Below are 17,870 nucleotides of genomic sequence, written 5' to 3' on the forward strand. Positions count from 1 at the left end.
GTAGGGAGGGGAGGGGAGCAACAAGGGTTCCACAATGGCAAGTCAGATCGAAGTGAGATGGAGGAAGCAATGCTTGAAGGTCACAGAGAAGGTGAATCGAGGTCTTTGGAGGAGTGGGTGAGAAAGACACGATCATTTAGGGACGGGACGTTGCTGGAGATCTGGATGGAGGTGCAACGTAGACTAAGGGGAGGATGCACCTCAGCTGGTCAGGGGCTGACGCGCCATGGAAACGTGTAAGAACAATGAATCCAACGTATTTCAAAGTTTCTTTAGTGTATATTTTGAAATATAGTAGAAAGAGGAACAAAAAGCAAAAACATTGACTATTTTAAGTGAAGAGCTAAATAAACACTTGTTCTATTAAAATTAGAGAAAGTTCTTTCCCTCTGAGCAATCTGAACAATCCCCTTACAATAACAAATCTAAGAACAGTTATTTCCACAGCATGAAGAGCTGTGTGCATAAAATTACAGGGTTAAGAGCATTTATTCAATCAAGGCACCACGTCTTCTAGAAACATGGGTCCACTGGACTGGCAGGCAAGAATGGCCAGGAGTTTCCAGAAACCGGGCACTGGATCTCCTAGAGTAGATGCTGCAAGCGGCACTGCAGGAGGGGAAGCGGCACCCTGCACACGGGAGACAAAGGAGCAGGTGTGCGAGAGGAACCAGGGAGGCGGGTCCGGAAGCCCGGCTGTACGTTAGAACCACCTGGTGCCTGACTAGGAAATCAGAATCGGTGCCCCAGGGAACATTCTCTAAGGCTCCTTGTACCCTGCGAAGGAATGATTTTTCATTCATATTCTCATCTTCTCTCCGTCTTTCTGTCTCTGTCTGTGTCTGTCTTACACGCACGCGCACACACACACGTGCACTGGGCTGGCTCTTGCACACACAGAGCAGCAGGGAGCACGGCTTTCCCTGGCAGCAGCTTTGTCCTCCAGCTGCATCTGGGCTGGAGCCCAGCGGCACCGAGGAACCCGGCGGGAGCACAGGGAGGGGGTCCTTGCCTCCACACCCACGTCATCCCCACCCCTGACTCCAGTACCAAAGGAGAATAGGACCCAGGGCCTTAAACATATCCATCCCTTCTCCCATGGAAACGGGAGGCTTTCACAAAGACCAATAACCCACCAGCCTGCAGGCGCTAAACTCAGATTTTCACACACGGCATTCATTTTGTAGAAGATTAACCCTGAATTGCCTATGTTACTGGCAGGCAACATGGTGCAAATGAACGAAAACCAAGAAAAAGGCCAAATTGATTTCTATTTGCCATCCGAAGGCTTGACATTCTGTGAACTCATAATGCTGAATTCCTTCCCAAAATGTCTGTTTGCCACCATTTAGAGGCAGGACTAAGACAGAGATGTACACGGAGCAGGTTGCAGCCGGCACTTGTCTGCTGGACAGCAGGTTGGCCCATAGCCACGACTGTGACACCCAAGGAAGCCCGGGAGGGGCCGGCCCGCGGGCAGGCTGGCTGACCTCCACGCCAAGAAGTCTCAAAAACTCCCCGGAGTCCAGACAGAACTTCCCAGGGTGGAGAGCAGTTGTCGCTCTCCGGTTCTCCCCGGAAGTCTGCCAAAACCATGGATGACTCCATCCTTGTCATCGGCCGGGCTGGGAAGCGGGGCGGGCGGTGGGCGCCCCCCTCTCCAGGGACTACAGTCAGACTGGCATTCTGTTTGCACAAGTCCTGTCCCCAGGGTCTGGGAAGGGGAAACTCCTTAGGGCCCTTTCCTTTCCTCCCTCCCTCTCCCATAATAACACAAGGATCCCGGCCCCAGGTCTCTCCGGATTGCCCCTTCCGGAGCCCCTTCAGGACCGATTTAGAAGCGCTCCCCACTCCCCGAGGGCATCCTGGGCCACTGCGTGTCACACAGTTCACTCTGTCTCCCTCGTTACGCAGACACAAACGCACCCAAGCTTCTACACCGTCCCTCCTGTATGTGCTACAGCCAGGGTGGAGCATTGCTGAGGAATAGGTGGGGGTAGGCATCTGTGTGGGAGAAACAGACAATGGGGAAGGCCAGCAAGGAGCATCACTTCTTCTCTTTCCTGCCCTACCGAGAACCCCCGGGCACTGCTCCTAGGGTGTGGACGGCAGAGGTGAGGGAGCTAAGTTCCAGGCACTTTATATACTTTGCCTCATCTAACCTTCACGTAACCTGCACTTCACACAAGAGCTCCGGAAGCCCAGGGCCAAAAAATAAAGGGCCTTATCCAACGTCACTCGACGGCAAAGCAACAGTCAGGATTCTGAACCCAAGTCCCTTCGATGCCAAGGACCTGGCCCTTGATTCTCGTGGGCTTCTGATGTGGGCAGAGCTAATGGGGCTTCGGTCCCTCCCTCCAGAGGCACTATTCAAAATCCGGGTTGGCTTTGGTTTAAAAACCACAGCAGTTCCAGCCTAGAAATCCTAAAGATGCTGGCCCCAAGGCATCTTGGAAAGGCACTGCCTGACACCCAGTAGAAAATACAAAGCTCCCATCGGGAGGGAAGGCTAAGGAGGGAACCCGAAAAGGTTATCTCCACTGACTGTCCCTTCTGTTGGCAGGGGAAGGGGATCCTTTCAGAAACCTTAAGAAATCCTCACTCTGGGGTCCCAAAGGAGAATTCATCTCTGGCTAGAAATTGTCCTCAGGGCCTCAGACAAGAGTCAAGGAGTCAGCTGAGGTAGACTGGGAGAGGGCTGAGGTAGCAGCCTGAATATTAAAGCCAGTGTTCCTTTATGCCCATTTCATCTGAATCACATCCACCGCTTCCAAAACACTGAATCCCCCCACTCCCGAGCGGCCGTGCTGGCTGGCTCAGCTCAAGTCTCAGCTCCTGGCTTGTCGGCTCTTGGAGACACAGGCATGATGCCTGATGCCACAGCAAAAGAGCCTGGCGCCCTGCACGTGACCGCAAGCCTTCATAAACATTCTGTAAATGAAGCCATGAGGCTGGTTGATCCTGGAAGAACACGGGAGCTGGGGTGTCAAGGAGTTCTTCCCCACACCCCACCCGCTTCCAGAGACAGGTAAGTGGAGCAATTCTTGCCAGGGTGTGCCCTGGACACGGGGTCCAGACAGGGGCTCTGAACCTGCCGTCCACGGCATCCATCCTAATCCTCTGAGTGGAATTTGGGGAGTTTGCATGAAAGTGGGTTTTTCTAGGAAGAGGGTCCAGAGCACACGTTTTAGGAATCGCTGATCACGTGCATGTGTGGACCGGGAGTGGGAAGGGTGGTGACAAAGATGAAGCGGGGTGGCAGCAGGGCCTGCGGAGGCTGTAAAGGGGGCTGTTCCGGGCACCACAGCTGCAGAGCCAACCCTGGAGGAACACCTCCCCAGCCCTCAGCCACAAGCACAGCCCCCGAGAGGCAGGGAGAGCACTTCAGTCCCCACCTTGTCGAGGACGGAACACAGGCTGAGTTCAAGTCCCCCCAGGTGAGAGGCCATCACACTTCCAGGTCATCGCCAGAGCCGGCAGCCACTGTCCATCACTCCCTTTTGAGCACCGTCTATGCAACTCACCCCATTCTTCTGTTTAAAAGGTAGGATCTCTGGGGAAGTCAAATCTAAAGCTTTCATTACTTTTTCTTAATTACACAGATCAGTCTCCCACAGCCTGCCAGGCCCATCCTTCTCAGAAAACCACAGCTCTGATAGGGTTTGCTCTTTAAAAAGCCACTTTGATGGTTACTTCAAGGTGTTGGGAACTGACGGTTAAGTTCAATATTTTTTCCAATGTAACATTTATGCTTATGAGTTTGTAATTTCCAGCCATCATCTCTTTTTTAAAAAGGTTAGGAGCTAGCCCTCAGATGTCTTTCCAGTCCTCTGTGATTTTCTCAAATGGCAGGCTTTGCCCTGCAGTGTTTCAAAACCCCCCCCACTTTAACTCGGTTTTGTGTTCCCTAACCCATGCTAGAATCCAGATTATACACACCCATACACACACGTACCCACAAACGCCACACGTGTGACTGTATGTGAGTAACCAGTTCCCAGCTACATCCTAGGAAAGTAAGGAATACCTCTAGCCCTTATGGTGATCACTTTTACCCCCTTGCCTTTATCTGATTCCTGATATAATTAAAATTCTCATTTTTTAATTTCCTACCTCGTCTTTTCTGAATATGACGATAATTCACTTTATTGTGGAAATTTTATAAAAAGAAAAATATAAAGAAGTAAAACGATAATTCCCTTGTCCCAAATTCTTCTATCTTTTGCACGATATGTTGACCTGACCTTTCCAGGTTTCACAACCTTCCCTTTTTCTAAATAGGCTCACCTGCCCACCAAAGTCATTTTTCTTCTTGGAGTAAATTCTAAGAAGAAAATTTATCCTATCAGGTTTCCTCCAGGCGTCCTCAACCAAGGTAACAAGCATCTCTCCTCGGCTCTCTCAAGGTAGAGGCAAAGAAGAAAGAGCTCTGGATTTGGGATTCAGAAAAGCTGAGATGGAGTTCCATCTCTTTATTTTCTTCTCAACTATACCCTTTTGTATAATCACTAGAGCACTTTGTACCTCAATTTCTTCATCTGTAAAATGGGGATAAGAGTTCCTGCCCAGAATTCCTCCTACACTGGGACTATCAAAAAATGTGTTGGGGAAAAAAACATATGAGAGGGACTTCCCTGGTGGCACAGTGGCTAAGAATCCGCCTGCCAATACAGGGGACACGGGTTCGATCCCTGGTCCGGGAAGATCCCACATGCCACAGAGCAACTAAGCCCGTGCGCCACAACTACTGAGCCTGTGCTCTAGAGCCCGCGGGCCACAACTACGGAAGCCCATGCTCCACAACTACTAAAGCCCGCGTGCCTAGAGCCCGTGCTCCGCAACAAGAGAAGCCACCGCAATGAGAAGCCCACACACCACAATGAGTAGACCCCACACGCCACAACTAGAGAAAGCCCATGCACAGCAATGAAGACCCAACGCAGCCAAAAATAAATAAATAAATTTATTAGAAAAAAGACAAAAAACAACATATGAGAAAGCCCTCGGTAAACCAGAAAGCATTCCAGAAATGTAAGTGATGGTTACTATTAGAAACAACTTGGTTTGTCTTGGCCTCTGTTCCCTCCTTTCACTGAAAACTTCCCTTTCTTGCTCAAATTTTGTTCGTTTGTGTGCAGGTTTCCTTACAGCTTTTCATTTTTTCCTCTCTTTGATAAGTTCGCAGTCATTCTGCCCAAAGCTCACTTTAACGTTTACATCCTTGGTTAACTGGTGCTTATCTGTGGGTATCTTCTGCATTTTTTTTTTTTGTACTTAGAATTCACATTCTCTCAATATTCTAGGAACATGTCAGCTCTTGTCCATACTTTCTTCTCCTGCCATCTATAATATGATGAGATATTCACAGAAGTCAAAGCCAGTCTTGATCTGGAGGGCCCTAAGCCAGAAACGACTGCCCCATACATGGGACAACTATGCATTACACCCTCACCACCAAACTGGCTCTGACTCGGTTGGGCCCAGGGGCCGTCATAGTAGTTACTACTTATTGAATGCTCACTCTGTGACACGTACCGTTCAAAGTGAAATAACTCACTTAATTCTCACAACGACTGAAAGGCCAGAATTATGACTACGTCACCTTCTACGTAAGGAATCTGGGGGTACAGAGAAGTGAAGCATCTGCCCAGTAAACTAAAGGAGCTGAACAGAAACGCTGGCTGTCTGACTCCGGAGTGCTTGTTTTCAACCGCTGTTTTCTGGACCTGCCACCGTGTTAGACTGCGGTAAGAGAGGATGAGGGGGGCGCAGTCCAGCAGGCTGCCAGGGACCCCTGAAGTGCCACTGGCACCGATGGCGGCCAGGAAACCTTAAGGAACCAAAAGGGGGCGACAGCAAGGAGTAGAGAAGCACAGCCCACTCCACCTACGGCAAAACTCAACAATGAGGACACTAACCCATTCCCAGGCTTTTCTGGAAGCTGCTCCTGGGTGGGTCCTACATCTAAGGAGCCCTTCGGGAGCGTGGTCCTAACCACCCTGCAAATTCTGCTGTGCACGCTCTTCTCTTTGCTCCACCATCCGAGAACCGGACACACAATATGTTTCTTCTAAGTGTCTGACCGCTCAAGTCAACCATAAAAATTTACTACAAAGCTGTGGAGCATAAAGCTTAAGAGCATGAGTGAGCTCCAGCCAGACGGCTGGGTTCAAATCCTGGCTCTGCCACTTGAGCTACGCGAGTTTTCACTTCTCCGTGGCCTCAGTATCCTCGCCCATAAAATGTAGGTAGTAACTATTCATGCCTCTGAGGAGGCTGGGACCGTCAGATTCATTCACGCATGGAAGCACTGAACACAGAGCCTGCAGGTGCTCACACCACGCCACCAGGCATTCGGTGCGCGCCCGCCCCCTGCCGGCGCTCTGCTGGGCGCACACGGGGTAGCGGGCAGAGGTGCTTTCTGCCCTCGGGAAATTCGCATCATGCGATGGATGGGATGGAGACCCAGCAAGAGTCATCTCAAACCAGGGCACCGTGGGAGCGGGAAGAGGGCAGTGACTCCAGCCTGGGGGGGCCAGGAAGACCTGGAGCACAATCTTGAAGGCGGAACAGGAGAGTGGCGGGCGGGCGACGGCGGGGAGGGTGCCGCACCCAGAGCGAGAGGCGTGAGCAAAGGCCAGGAGCGTGAGACCGCCTTTCACGTTAGCCTTCTCCTCCGATTGCGTCGCCATCTCCATCTGCCCTCTTCTCGGACCGTGTAACAAGAAAAGATAAGCCTGGAAAAAATGGTCCTACACATAGAGCTAGAAAGATTAGTTTGCTCTCCTTTCTGACAAGCCTTTGTCTAGTTTTCTAGATAAATACTGTGAAAGAGAACCTGAGGAGAAGACAGAGACCAAAGACTTAAAAACCACAGGTCTCAGTGCCTGGTGCGCTGCCCTGCATTACGAACGCCAGGGCCTCGGCTGCCTGCTCCCACCCCAATCAGATCCCCCCTCTTCTCCTGCCCACGGGGAGTGCGTGGACGGCACTGGAGGCCGTTGCAAAGCTGTGATGTTGAGCAGGACGGAGTTACTAACAACGATAATGCACGTGTGCGTATGAAACTCACGGTTTGAGGGGATTCTTTACGTTTCCTCATTTGACCCACAACACAGTCACTGTCTCCCCCTAAAGACCTCATTTTACAGGTGAGGACGCAAGTTCAGCGAGGTTGGGTAACTTGCCCCAAGTCCCTCAGCGCCCACGGCGCTGACCTGGCCCTGAGATGGGACCTGGCTTCCCGGCCCCTCGGCCAGTGTTCCTCCCTCAATACCACTTTGCTTCAAATTACTGAAAAGTAGTTTTACAATATGCACGTGATAAGGGTAAGGTACCAGAACTCCCTGTGGCACCAAGACACAACCTCTTTGCCTTTTTTTTTTTTTTTTTTTTTTTTTTGCGGTACGCGGGCCTCTCACTGCTGTGGCCTCTCCCGTTGCAGAGCACAGGCTCCGGACGCACAGGCTCAGCGGCCACGGCTCACGGGCCCAGCCGCTCCACGGCATGTGGGATCTTCCCGGACCAGGGCACGAACCCGCGTCCCCTGCATCGGCAGGCGGACTCTCAACCACTGTGCCACCAGGGAAGCCCCCACAACCTCTTTTTTTAAATAGAAAAACAAATATATAGGAAACTGATCCTTTGTCTTGTATGTTTATTTTATTAAAAAAAAAAGAACACCTGCCCTCTGAGTCAATAGTTAGTGCAGATATTTGAAACAAAACGAGTTCCCTTTTGGGAATGAAGCAAGTGTATCTCATAGTACAATAATAGTGGGTTCCCTCACTAATAAAAACACAACTACGAAGCAGGATTCTTGACCACCATTCTCTTAACCATTAGGCTCCACTCAAAGTGGTAGTTTACAAATGGGTTTGAGAAAGAAATAGGTAAGAGAAAATGGGTAATCATCAAAATGTCCAAGGTTAAGTGAGCGGAGGACTGTTTCCTCTTAAAGGAAGTAGAGTCTTCAAGTTGGAGGTGAAGTATATTTACAGAATGGTAGGAACAGGCTAAGAAGATGGTGCCCAAGCCTTAACCATCATGTGAAATCAAAGAGATGCTGACTGCCAGTGCCATGGCTTTCTCACCTTCTGTCCTCACTAAATTAAATTACGGTCCAGAAACTGGCTATTTTATAGGATGCGTTTTTCCACTTGAAAACAACTTTGCCTTTGGCCAAGAGCAAAGCCTAAAGAGGAGGGAGCTAGAAGGAAGTCACTTTAGCTGAACTTTCAGAGTACGTGCTGTTTCCCGGGTCCTCTACACATAAACCCTCACCTCCTTTAACATGGAGGCGGCTCTGTAGAATTTAAAGAGCCAGGGGTTAGAACCAGAGCACCTTAGCTGGACTCCTGGCTTGCTGCTTACAGCCATGCGCTCTTGTCCTCTCGAATCCTCACTCTGTTCATCTGAGAAACAAAATAATGTCAGCCTTCTGGTAAAGACTGAATGAGATAACATATGTTAATGTAACCCAGAATATGATATATATATATATATAATGGAACCATGCATATCTATTGCCGATTCAAGGCCCAATTTCAACAGAAAATTGAAATTGTCTTAAGCAAAAATGAGGCAATTCCTTTTAGATCATTATTATATTTAAACTAACAGCAATAATTCTTAGTATTTTCATTCCACCATTTATCTCCAAAATGATCTATAATTTCTGGCTACCTAATGCCAGGACCTTCTCACACCCTTCCCTAACCTGTAACTGAGGTTACGCAAACTGAGGTACATACACACAGATTTAGCGATAAATGAGACGCCCTGCTAGGGTGGTGAAAAGACCGTACAGAATTTTCAGAGCCAACTCTGAACTTTATCTTGAAATCAAAGCATCTCTGCGAAGAGATACAGAATAAAAAGGAGAAGGTGAGTAATCATTATCCTATTTATTACACAAAGCCCAGAACAGTGAAGGTAACTGAGGGACATGAGATGAAAAAGCCCTCCTAGGGGTTTGCCCCAAAAGCCAGCATGAGAAAGGTGCTACAAACAGAGGGAAAATAAAACCAGTACATAAACAAATGACTTGGGAGGACTTATTTCTAGCTGGGAAGGTCAAGAAAGACTTGGTGGAGGAGACAGTCTTTGAGATGGACATTGAGGGATGGACAGTATTTACGTGGAATTTGAAAGGAAGGGGAAAAGTGTAATAAGTGATGAGTGAGAGCTTTTGGAAGAAATACCCTCATTGAACACAACGTAAAATGAAGCTCAGAGAAGTGAGGCACTAAGAAATGGGTATATTTTCATTGTCGGCCTGTAGCTAGCACTAAAGACACTCCCATCCACACACAGCTTTAGTGAAGTTCACCCGAAGCATGAAGAGGTGCTTGTGTGGCAAGGAAATGGAAACATAAAAGGTATAAATATGTCAACTTTATCCCCAGTGCACGTTCATTTCCGAGTGTCATCTGTATCAGCAACCAGCATTTCTGAGCAGTGCCCATGTGCAGAGAGCATTCTGCTAAGCACAGAGGACATAAGGTGACATAAAGCAGGAAAAATGTTCTCATGGAAAACTGACAAATTAATCAACAAACAAATGTGATTTCTCTTCTATGTGGAGGCTCTATGAAAACCCATCCAGTAGTTTTTTCTCCAAAAAGCCAAGGGGTCAGCAGGTTCCTACCAAGAAAGACCTTCCAAATCTGAGCACCTGTATTTGGTCAGGGTCAGATTTCTTCCACAGTCTCTCTTCCTCTGTGAGCTGAAGGAAAAACCAGGATACAGGCGTAAAAAGAACCAGAACAGGACTGAAATGTGTTCTCCTTCCCATTAAGCCCAGCAACAATCCTGGAGTTTCTAACAAGGTGATCAAAAGGAGAGCCACAAACCCTGAAGACATCAATTCTGGTCCCATGGAATGTGTGGTCTGCGTGGTGAGAAATGCAAGGGGAGAGGCTGCAGTATCTCAGTGAGTTGGATGTTTTGCTTCCATAGGGTCAGCCAGTAGACATTTGGAAATGCAGATCAGGGAGTACACTGCATAGGTTCCTCCTAGACATTCAGCGGCTCACACCCCTGCATATCCCACCAAACTCTACCGTGGCTCCAAACCACACTCACAAGCTTGCACACGTCCACAACAGAACTAGTATTTTTACCTTCTTACGGTTTGTCTTTCCAAAGGGACACAGATCCGTAAATCTGCTTTTTTCCCCTCGTCTCTGTACATTTGGGTTCATCTTTATTTTTAAATGGGGAAGGGAGAGAGTCAAAAAGGAAGGAGAAAACGATTAACCCAGCCAGCCTGATACTCAGTGATTAACGTAACAGTCACAGAAGGACGAAGCTTAATGCCTCCCACCCTCTTCCTCCTATTCATGCCTTTAATACTCGATTTCAGGCACTGAGAGGGAGAAGACCGGGGCTGGTGGATCCCAACTGGCACTAAGATAATTGTACCATGCACACCCCTCACCAGTCAATCAGGGTCTGCTTAGCCAGCCCCATTTTTGAATAGTTTTCCTACATTTACAGTGTTACAAAGGAGTGAAATGAGGCTTCCTCTCCAAAACAAGAAATGGAGCACCCTCAATAAAGACTAAGGGGAACAGAGGATGTTTGCGGAACCAACGGCCGCTCGCCCTACTTCCCAGCCACACCTGTTTCAAGGGTGTCTGGGAAAGCAGCCCCGACTTCCCTAACTCTCCACCCCAGCCTGTGTCACTGGCGAGAGCGCTCAGCAGCGAGGTAGATACAGCTCTGCTCTTAACTGCACAGCAGTTCCACCATTGGTGTGCACTCTGTACGCTGAATCCCCTCCTATTCCAGCCACGTCTTTTGACCCCTAACTCAGGGACCCTCATGCTACTCATGGGACGGTTTAACGGCGACAGGGTCTCAGGCTACACATCCAAATGCTAGGACTGCACGATGCTGTGAGCTAACAGGGGCCTTGTCAATCATCTTGCCCAGTGGTTTTCAAATATGGCCACACATGAGACTCCCTGGGAAACGTTTTTAAACGACCACTGCCTGACCTGACTGCCTCCCTGAAAGATTTTAATTTAACTGTTTGGGGTACGGCCTGGGCATGGATATCCCATGTCCACGGGATGTTGCTGTTTAGTTGTTTGTATTTATTCTTGCCGAAGCTCTGCAGGTGATTGTGTTATTGACCTGGGGTTAAGAAGCACTGCTTTAGCCTGTCTTGCTGTTCCAGAAATGAGGAAATCAACAGCCAGTGGCCATGGCTTAAACCATGGTCCCAAAGTAAGATAACACAAGCAGAAACAAAAAGGAGCTTCCAACTCCCAAGACCACCACCTACCCCATCATCAGGCAGGCAGCTACCGGATACCCTGGGGAAACTTAACGTTTTAAAGACCCATTGCACATCCAGGGAGTATGCGATACCCTGGGCTCAGAAGATGTGGGGATGAGCAAACGCTCACCACTGGCTGACTTAGGGGTCAGGCATCCCAAAGGGACAAGTGGGGCAGGGCAATGGAGGGGAAAGTACTGAAAGGAGATTCAGTGGACATGGCTCTGCCACGTGTACACGACTTTAGACCACGTGGCTAACCTTAGACCTATTTTCACAGCTTCAAAATGGTGGCTGTGGAAGACAGATAATCTCCAAGGTGCTGTCAGCATTAATATTCTTTTTTTTTTTAATTTTATTTATTTTTGGCTGTGTTGGGTCTTCATTGCTGCGCGCGGGCTTTCTCTAGTTGCAGCGAGCAGGGGCTACTCTTCGTTGCGGTGCGCGGGCTTCTCATTGCGGTGGCTTCTCTTGTTGTGGAGCACGGGCTCTAGGCGCGTGGGCTTCAGTAGCTGTGGCTCACGGGCTCAGTAGTTGTGGCGCACGGCCTTAGTTGCTCCGCGGCGTGTGGGATCTTCCCGGACCAGGGCTCAAACCCGTGTCCCCTGCATTGGCAGGCGGATTTTTAACCACTGCGCCACCAGGGAAGTCCAGCATTAATATTCTTATTATCCCAGGTCTCCCTCACACACACATACACACACACACACACACACACACACACACACACGCATTACTTACCTAAACGCACAGACACACTTATGTATTTAAGATTATTTTTGACTAGTGTTTGGTCGGGAAGTCCCTGCACAAACATGTCCCTATGTACACAAGTCTATGGCGTGCGTGCGTGTATTTGGAGGCACACAAGAAACCCTGATCTCTAATCCAAAGACACCAGCTACCAGTGACCAGACTAAGGCCCCCTGAAGGTGGGAGGATTGATCCAGAACATCTGGACATTCTCACAGAGTACAGTGGGCTTTGGGAAAAGGAGTAAAGACATCAGCTAAGCTTCAGGTTTCTCCCAAGCCTCTCTTCTCCCCTCCCTGAACAATGCAGCTTTCATCCAGCCATTGTTCTGGAGTCCCGCCTCTCCAAAAGAAACAAGACCTGACTTCCTAAGAAGTTCTAACCAGCTGGAGCCCTGAGAGGGTCTATACAAAGATTCATAAGGAATTCAGACTTGACATTTCTTTCTAAAGATGGAAATTTACAGTCTGAATGAGGCAATGAGCAAAGCCACAGAGGATGGCGTGTGTGAAGCACAGTTTGGCTGTTAGGAGTCGAGTGAGTTCACCTCGAAACCTTAAACTCTCCTGATCTAAGAAGCTCTCCACGACAGATGACAAACACCGCCTCCCCTCCCCCTTAAAAGGCCGGACCCCAGCAGGGCCAAAGCCTGGGCCTCTCTTTCCTCCCAGGCCTGCCACTCCCTCGGGTCTGGCCTCCTCCTCACCCCCTCCCCACCCCTCTGAGCACAGCCTTGTCACTATGCCTCCACCGTCCTGTCCCTTAAGTCACCTTGAAATTAACATCCCACCACCCAGTGATGGCATCTGCTCATCCACATACCTTCAGACTCAGGATACTCTCTTTACATGCAGGTGGGTCTTTAAAAAGTCTTCAGGCCAAGCTTAGGTTCCTTTTGCTAATGAAATGAATACAGACCACCATATACAGAGAAATGGTGAAAGTGGGGGGAAAAGGGTAGAAGGATGGGGAACAGAAACAGGTGCAAATAAAACTTAGGGGAACATTCATTTCCAATCCATCTCCCCTTAGGCACCACTGCTACAGTCTAATGAAGTGGTAGCCAAAGGTGTCTTCCTAGCATCTCTACACCTGGGCATCCCCATGAAGAATACTTCTGAAACAAGAGGCCATCTCATAAGGCTACCAGAACATTTTGTGAATGCCCCGGGAGTAACTATGCCCCTTTTCTTCCAACACTTCCCTTCGCCATGAAAGAAAGCAGCTAGTGTCCAGATGGCATGGCATCTCTCTGCCTCACTACTCTAGAAACACATGGGGCTAGGTTGGGTCCTCATTCCCAGTAGCTTGGCCCGGGCTAGGATCCAGCTCTCTCCTTGACTACAAACCGACTAACAGCTGTCCCTTTCTTTATAATGGCCATCAACAAAGTTAGTTGCAAGCCAGTGGCCTAAAATGAAAATTGTATCATTTGCTCCTTCCAGAGGCAAGCCTAATAAACAGGGCTAGCATTCATTAACTGTAGAAACACCAAAGCAGCAATGAGAGCCTCTTTCCTCTTCTTTCAACAAGACCCTGACTTCCTCCTCTGGCCTCGGCATTTGGAATCTGAAATTCCTCATCAGTGAACCGGCACATTCCTGTGTTGATCTTCTCCCCAAGTTAAGGGAGGCGAGGAAGCACGGGAGGCTCGCCCCTTCACACCACTTGCCTCTCCATCCTCCTAAGATGACCATTCTCTCCTTCTTCTATAAAACTCCTAATTATTTTTCAAGATGTAGTTTGAATGTCAACCCCTCCACGAAGCCCACCTCCTTCTCCCAGGCTGCTCTCTCTTATAGCTCTTACCTAAGGATATGGTGGTCTCTTTACATGTCTCCCCCATTAAATCATGAGTTACTGGAAGGCAAGGACCAGAGCTAATTCTTTTTCATAAGTCAGTGCTTGACAAATATTGGTCCTTAACAAATGTTTGTTGAATAATTGAGGAGAGCAGAAGTCATAAAAATAAAGTTAAAGAAGAGATAGTGTGAAAGAAAAGAGACCAAGAGATACTAATAAAGAAACACAGAAGCAGGAGTTCATAAAAAGAGGGAGAAGAATCGGTTATGAGAAGGGCCAGCATAAGAAGGCATGGAGGATGGGAGGGGAAGAGGCAAACGACACATGTGGGTGGGAGAGTGAGGGAAGAGAGGACACAGGTGAACTTAAACACACAGGTCCCTTTCTAATTTTTCTTTTCTACTTTTAAGAGCAAAGCAGAAATGCTGGAAGTCCCCAAAGCAGAAATATACGTGGAGCTGCCAGTGTTAACCATGATATAGAATTAGGTTCAGGAATGACGTAGACCCATGATGCATGGTCCAGTAACTTTGGCATCACCTGGGAGATTGTTAGAAATGCGGAATCTCGGGTACCACCCCAGACCTGGTGATTCAGAATGGACATTGTTTTTTTTTGTTTTTTTTTTTTTTGCGGTACGCGGGCCCCTCACCGCTGTGGCCTCTCCCGTTGCGGAGCAACAGGCTCCGGACGCGCAGGCTCAGCGGCCATGGCTCACAGGCCCAGCCGCTCCGCGGCATGTGGGATCTTCCCGGACCGGGGCACGAACCCATGTCCCCTGCATCGGCAGGCGGACTCTCAACCACTGAGCCACCAGGGAAGCCCCAGAATGGACATTTTTAACTAGGTCCCCAGGTGATTCCTATTTACAATAAAGTTTGAGAAGCACTGATATAGATGTCCGAAATCCACAAATAACCTCCAAGAACGTCTCATTCTATTCAATGGTGTGGTGCACAGAGACTCGGCACTAAGCAACTGCCCCAACCTTAACCAAATCACTTAATCTCCCTGGATCTCAGTTTCTTCATCTATTAAATGAGAAGTCCGGAGGAGATGCTTTCAAAAGTGCCACAGGGCTCTCAAATCCTTGATCTCATCTAACAACGTAACTGCAAACCATCCTGTACCCACCAGAACAAACAACAAATAGCATCTTTCACTAATCAATATTTCCCTTCTCTCCGTTCATTCATCCATAGACATACCATTAACAGCCACAGGTGCATGGTAGGACCCCATCTCCTCTGAGTTAGGCCTGCTCCTTCACATTCTGTTCTATTTTCTGCAGCCTTCTGAAAGATAGTATCAATTCAACCACTAATCTACTCTCCCTGGAGACTCTTCTTGTGGTTGCAAAGAAGAGATGCACTTTAATAAATGTGAACAATTCATTAGACCAATAACTCTTTGGATCCATATTTATTTACAGGGAGACGATACCAGGATACCGTGCATGCCATGTATGCACGGTAGCAGAGTAGTTTACTGAAAGGAAGAAATTTCTAGAATTCTTAAGGAGGGTGCAGAACGGCAGTGAAGAAAAGGAGCTTATCCACTCCTGACCCCAACAAGTTACTCGAGATGAGCTGTTTTGTACTCTCCATCATTACGGACAGAAGGTCAAGGTCATCATTCAGAACAATAGTTTCCCAACCTTTAGAATGATGAGTTCCACCTGGCTCCTAGAGGCTGCTTTTTTGCTCTGGTTTCTTAACACATAACCTGTCCTTTCCCCCACCTCCTTCTCTAGTTCATAGTCTATATATTAACTAAATTTCTGCTTTAGCCTGTCAGTACTAGTGGCTGTGTCGCCTCCATTTTCATATTCTTGAACAAGAAAATAGAAGAAAGAAAAAAAAAAGAGCCCTGCATCCTGGATTCCTCATATTCGTGGAGGTAACGGGAGAAGGTTTTACAAGGTGACGATGATGTGGCCAAGGGCTACATCAGCTCAGTCCTGTTTCTCCATTCATCCCACCAACCAATTTTAGTGCACGTGTCCATCTCCCAGGTACCCGCTGCCCCTCCCCACACAAGGCTGGATGTGTGGACACGAAGGTCAAGGGAGACCGTCAAGGTTCTGAAGCCATCTTTCTGGAAGTGAAGCAGGAATACAAAATCAAGGTACCTGCTGTTCACCCCTTCACCAGAGGAAATCTCTCTTCCCGCTCAGCCTAAAAGAAAGGCACTGGGTGTGCAAAGTAGTGACTAGAGGAATTTTTTCTCTTCCTCCTCCTTTTCTGTCATTTTGCCTTCTTACTTACTCTCTTTACCTCTATCTACCCCCCGATATATTATACATTTACAGTGGCAAAACAAGGCTCTTCAGATAGACAGGCTTCCCAGGGATGGAACCAATGGAGAGAAGGCACTAGACACCCCGGGGCACACCCTGCTCCTCTCCTTCCTTTCAGCATCTTCCTTTCAGCATCTGTCTCTTCCTTCCTTTCCTTTCCTGTCTCTAAGCTGCCATATCATCGTGTTCACAGACCCATCATGCTTCGCTACACCTGAAACACAGGCACAGAAGACACCACGTCGTTCAGCTTCTCTTGAAATCACCAACCTAACACCTTCAACCGTGCTTTCCTGGGGAGTCTTTATTTCCTATTAATTTCTTTTTTCTTAATTGCACATCATGGAGGCACCTCAACCGAAAGTAAATGTACTCTTCCTCCCACCAGCAGCCACATTTCTCTGCCATGTGCCCACACCATCAGGGGGGCGGCAGGAGGGGAGAAGACAAAATAGAACCCGGTCAGCTCTTTATGCTGTGAGGGAAAAAACGGGGAGAGAACAATGGCCCTGAGGCTGCCCAGAGCACCACTGAGTCACAGCCTCATGGCGTCCACTCACGAGGACAGGGGCAGCCGCCACCTCCCAAGGTCTCCAAAACGGCTTTGGATGTGGAAAGACACAGACCACCTGTGGCGATTCCTCCTTGAATCCCAACAAGCACTTTCTGGATGGAGTCCATTCTTTCCTCTTTGTGGCTTTCCCACCGCCTAGTCCTCTTTCTCCCCTTTCAATGTCTTGTCCTTTGCCCAGTCTTAGAGCCAACTAACAATGGCCTGGAACCTGGCTTCACCCCATTAGCATTCAAGGCAAACGGGGCTGAGACTCTGTCGAAAGGCCTCCTGGCAACCTCGTCACCAATCCACATGATGACTGGTGTAGAGCACTGTCGTGGCCCCAGGAATGCAAACAGGGCAATGCCCTTGGAGACGCACCTCACCCTGCTCATCCTACCTATGGAATCGTGGCGCATGGGGCTGCTTTTTTCACCCACACCTCTGTTCTATTTTTAAGTAAAATTCAGAGTTCATCCTCCCACTTGAAGGAGTAGAAGCAGATGGGGAATGAGCTCAGGTGTCTCAGGTGAGCACACACTGGATCACCTCAGCTATCTGTAGACATGGCGAGCACGGCTCAAAGTGGGATCCCAACCCGCCACTCAGATGACACCATGGTTACAGATGAGTGCTGAAGCAAGAAACGCTCAAGAGAATGAAACCTGGGGGAGGGGAGTAGTGAATTGGATGCTATCCATCCTTTCTGGACGATGAAGAACTCTCTTCTACCGTGATGTTGAGTGACAAGGACCTTCAACGTCTTCCCCAATATCCCTGTAGTATTTTGGATTGTTTCAAAGTATTATAAAAAATACTGGAGAAATGATTTAGGGGGAGAATACTTTCAGGAAGATTATTGGTGCAAGTGATTCTGCCACACTGTTTGGAAGATCTTGATCTCAACCTGATTCCTGCCCTTGGGTGCCTTCGGAGTTTGGGGACATACGGTCAGTGGACAAGGTGACGAGTAACCAGCTCACCACCTAGCCCTGCAGCCCGCGGGCGACCTGATTTCCTCGGAGTTGTCTTGGATTGCATGAGCGACTAGCTGAAGAGCCATTAGCTAAGTCTTTTCCATTTCTCCTGCTATTTCTCTTTTCAAGTGCATGAATATACCACCTAGCCACATTGCACATGCTGTAGAATTTGCTGAGAGGGAGAAAAATGTAAGT

At 48.6% G+C, this 17,870-nt stretch overlaps 1 protein-coding gene across 1 annotated transcript in view; it reads right to left on the bottom strand.

Annotated features, from left to right (window-relative positions):
* Positions 1 to 17,870, bottom strand: part of GRIN2B (glutamate ionotropic receptor NMDA type subunit 2B) — a 581,922-nt gene that overhangs the window by 411,377 nt on the left and 152,675 nt on the right. The window lies entirely within an intron of this gene.

The sequence above is a fragment of the Pseudorca crassidens genome, chromosome 11 (genome assembly GCF_039906515.1).
Source record: "Pseudorca crassidens isolate mPseCra1 chromosome 11, mPseCra1.hap1, whole genome shotgun sequence".
In the NCBI taxonomy this organism is placed as follows: domain Eukaryota; kingdom Metazoa; phylum Chordata; class Mammalia; order Artiodactyla; family Delphinidae; genus Pseudorca; species Pseudorca crassidens.